The sequence below is a fragment of the Cervus elaphus genome, chromosome 10 (genome assembly GCF_910594005.1).
Source record: "Cervus elaphus chromosome 10, mCerEla1.1, whole genome shotgun sequence".
NCBI classification, from domain to species: Eukaryota; Metazoa; Chordata; class Mammalia; order Artiodactyla; family Cervidae; genus Cervus; species Cervus elaphus.
In genome coordinates this window covers 27,405,212-27,409,873 of record NC_057824.1, presented here as the reverse complement: position 1 = coordinate 27,409,873, position 4,662 = coordinate 27,405,212, and positions in this window count along the sequence as shown.

The following is a 4,662-nucleotide window of genomic DNA, read 5'->3' as shown; positions in this document are numbered from 1 at the left end:
CTTGACCTTGGACCTGTGGCCTGCAGAAGGTAAGGCAACACATTTCTGTTGTTTAAGTCACCCAGTTGGTGGTACTTGGCCAGAATAGCACTCAGCGCCTAAGATAAGGCCTGAATGGCAAGGCCCTGCTCTGGGCCATCTCTGCCCTAGTGGTTCCTGGTGAGAAGAGGGGAAGGCTAGGACCACCTGTTAGTGCCCAAACAGTCACAGATCAGGGAAGTGGAATACAGGCATCTTCCCCTTCATCCCCTCGTCTGTCCCCTGAGTCCCGGCAGATTTCCCTTTTAACCACTTTGGGCTCCATCATGAGTTTTGAGGCCTATTTTAAGAACACGAGTGCTTGAGGGGACACCTGGTCCAGAGCTTTCCAACTATCAGGCATTCTCCAACAATAACTTTCCTGACAAACCCACTTAGCACTGGCCCCATTACTGCACATTTCTTCCTGCTTCAAAAACAAATTTAAATACTTCCTTTACACTCATCTTAAATATAATGTTCATTTAATTGTGGATCTGATGTGCTAGTTATTTTTCTTTCTTTTTTATTTATTTATTTATTTTTTTGCTAGTTATTTTTCTAGTGCACATTAAAGTATGTAACTACTGAAATGATAAATGTTGTTTCATACACTAAAGATTGCGAAGCATCAACCTTATCTAATCCTGGCCTTTATCCCTTTAATTTTTTTTCCTAGGTGACCCAAAGAGAGGCCCAGGACCCCAGGTGCCTTGCTCCGTCCTGCAGGTACTCTGATGCCCTGCTCCAAACATTTCACCTCATCAGAGGCTTGTCTTTGCATCTTGTCCTCACAAGACAGCCCCCTGTTCCTTGGATGTTTCTTTTTAAATTTATTTTATTGAAGTATAGTTGATTTACAATGTTGTGTTTAGTCTCAGGTATACGGCAAAGTGATTCATACACGTCCAAAGTGAAGTGTTAGCTGCTCAGTCATGTCTGACTTTTTGATCCCATGGACTGTAGCCCACCAGGCTCCTCTGTCCATAGAATCATATACATATATATATATGTATATGTATATACATATTCATATTCTTTTCCATTATGGTTTACTATTGAGTATAGTTCCCTGTGCTCTACAGAAGGACACTGTTGTTTATCCATTCTATGTATAATAGTTTGCATCTGCTACCCCAAACTTCCAGTCCATCATCCCTCCCCTTGGCAACTACAAATCTGTTCTCTGTCTGCGAGTGTGTTTCTGATTTGTGAAAGTTCATTTGTGCAATCTTTTAGATTCCATGTATAAGTAATATCGTATGGTATTCGTCTCTGTTTGACTGACTTCACTTGGTATGATCATCTCTAGGTCGATTCACGTTGCTGCAGGTGGAATTTTTTCATTCTTTTTTATGACTGAGTAGTATTCCATTGTGTGTTATATGTGTGTGTGTGTGCATGTATGTGTGTATATACATACATACACACCACATCTCTTTATCTATTCATCTCTTGATGGACACTTAGGTTGCTCCCATGTCTTGGCTAGTGTAAATAGGGTTCCTACGAATATATGCATGTATCTTTTTTGAATTATAGTTTTGTCAGGGTATATGGCCAGCGTGGGATTGCAGGCTCATACGGCCCCTGGATGTTTCCTAATGTACAGGTTTCTCAGTTGGGGGCTACTAGCATTTGGAGCAGGGCAGTTCTTTGTGTCTTTCCTGTGGGACACACCCCATCTCCAGGCCCCTTCCATTTCATGCCAGCCATGGTTCTATCATCATGACAACCAGACACCCCCACCCACATATCCAAGGCCCTCAGTTGAGAACCACTCTAGGGGAGTCTCGTGGTCAAAACTATCCAGTTCCTGGTCCCTCCCTCATGATTCGCAGCCTCAGAGCCTCACCATTACTGAGAAGCCAACATCCACTGCCCAGCACGACATGACCTTAGACAATCAGCTCTAACCCCCATGGCAGGGGAGCTACTTAGGCCGTGGTGCCTCCATTTCATTTCCCCTTCTGCAGAGTGGCACTGAGTCTGCCTGTCGGGAGGACGGAGTGAGTTAATACACGCAGAGCCTCTACACAGGGTCTGCCACTGAGCCTCTCTAAACAGGAAACATCGGGGGTCACCTTAATACCCACGAGCTTTCATTGTCTGCCAGGTTCCAGCTGTGTACCTAGCGCGTTTTATATCATCCTTGAAGCAGCCCTCTGAGGTTCATATTATGATCCCATTTCACAGGCGATAAAATGAAGGTACAGAGTGATGTACTCGACAGCTTTCCCTTCCCAGGAAACAAGCGATGGAATTGGGAACTGCACCTTGCTTTATCAACTCTGTAGAAGGAAATGGCAACCCACTCCAGTGTTCTTGCCTGGAGAATTCCAGGGACAGAGGAGCCTGGTGGGCTGCTGTCCATAGGGTCGCACAGACTTGGACATGACTGAAGCGACTTAGCATGCAGGCGTGCACTGGAGAAGGAAATGGTAACCCACTCCAGTGTTCTTGCCTGGAGAATCCCAGGCAGAGAGGAGCCTAGTGGGCTGCCGTCTGTGGGCTTGCACAGAGTCGGACACGACTGAAGTGACTTAGCAGCAGCAGCAGCAGCAATGGGTGAGAAGAGAAGGGGAGAGCACCAGCGGGAGCTGGGAAACCAGGTTTTGGGAGCTATTTGGCTCCTGTCTGTGCAGAAGGGACCTTCCCAACTAACTGTGGACCTCAGTTTCCTCATCAGAAAACAAAAGCTCTGGGCTGGATGCTTTTGGAGGCTCTTGCTGTCTCCTACAACCCAGGGAAACCCAGGCAGTGGGGCCAGGGTGAAGTCAGCGGGGCTGTGAAGGCAGCAGAAACCTGCCTTCCAGAACACCGAGTTCCCTCCTCGCTGTGCCTGCAGAGAGCTGATCACAGGCGGGTGTCCACTGCTCACCCTCCCCTCCCCAGGCTCAGGCATCTGAGGACACGGAGGGTGTTATCTGGCTTAGAACACTGGGGCCCAGTTTCCGGGGAGTGACTCGGGTGAGGCTGCAGGTAACCCAGATAGCCACTCTCTGTGTGGTCCCCAGAGGAGGCTGCCCAGGGGACAGCATGCAGGGCCAGCGGCCTCGGCTCCTCTGATATGGTTGGCCATTGATTCCTCATGACAGCCCCGGGGGTGGAAGAGGAGGCTGTGCCTGCAGCTCCAAACACCTGAAAATTCTGTAATGTCATCCCCTACCCGTGAGTATGTGCAAAACCATGCAGACAATGGGGACGATGGAGAATTATCATCCCTGTCGGTAACCGGGAATCCCCAGGTGCAGGGCAGGGCGCCAAGCGCGGTGCATGCCATAATTTCTCTTTTTAAAAATTTAATGCTCACACAGACCTCTGAGTTGAGGGCCTCAGTTCCTACTTTCAAATAGGGAAACTGATTCTAAGACCTTAAATAAGGTGCCTGAGGGACTTCCCTGTTGGTCTGGTGGCTAAGATTCTGTGCTCCCAATGCGGGGGGCATGGGTTTGATCCCTGGTTGGGGAACTAGATCTCACATGTGGCAACTAAGAGTTCACATGCCACAGCTAAAGATTTTGCATGAGGCAACTAAGACCCAATGCAGCCAAATAAATAAATAAATAAATAAAATATTAAAAAATATAAGGTGCCTGAGGGTTGATAAAGAGTAAAGGCAGGAAAGGAATCTTGAAAGCTTGACACACCACCAGTACACAACATCCTGATACCCTCTCTGAAGGCCTGAACTATAAAGGCTCCCACGTCCCTTTAAGATTGTTTTAACTTATCTGCAGCTGGATACAGAGAGAAGTCAGTGCAGTGGATCAGTGGAAAGAATAACCCTCCCCAGAAGGCCAGGCCCACTCTCTCCACTGGCACCTGTTGCATATTCCAAACAGGAAAGTGAAAGACATCATTTCTCCTGGGCACGAAGAACTCCTGCCCAGCTCTCAGCACTTGACCTGAATAATCTCAGTGACCACATAAGAGTCTGGCAAGTGAAGGAGATGTTATTCCCAATTTACAGATGGAAACACCGAGGCTCAACGAGATGGTGACCTGTCTGGAGAGCATCCAACTAGGAAGTTGCAATGGGGATGGAAACCCAGGCCTAAGAGGCTTCAAGTAGGGCAGTACAATTTGAAGAGCTGCAGGCAGGCAGTTCAAAGCAGCCTAAAGCCCAAGTTAGTGCCAGGAAAAGAGGCTCTATCTCTGCAAGGCCATCCGCCCAACCAAACGGCTAGAAAGGAGCCCTGGGAAGACAGCGTCCCCTGCCAGGCCTGGGCCTGCCCTCTGCCCACCTGCTCGTTGCTCTTCCAGGAATCCTCATCTCTGTCACTCAGCGTCACAGACATCCATCTCTGGCTCCAGGAAACCCAAGCCTCCCTGCGCGTGCCCAGCCAGGATCCCAGGACACAGGGTCTGGGGGAGGGGAAGCAAAGAGCTCCTTTTTCCTACCCTCAGAGTCAAATGAGGACTCATATTGCATTAAGTTTCTTCATTTATTCCCCAGGCACTCGTTAAAAGTCTTGCAGCTTGCTATGCATTGTGGTCAAAAGTGAAAGTGAAGTTGCTCAGCTGTGACCGACTCTTTGCGACCCTATGGACTGTAGCCCGACAGGCTCCTCCATCCACGGGATTTTCCAGGCAAGAATACTGGAGTGGGTTGCCATTTCCTTCTCCAGGGGCTCTTCCTGA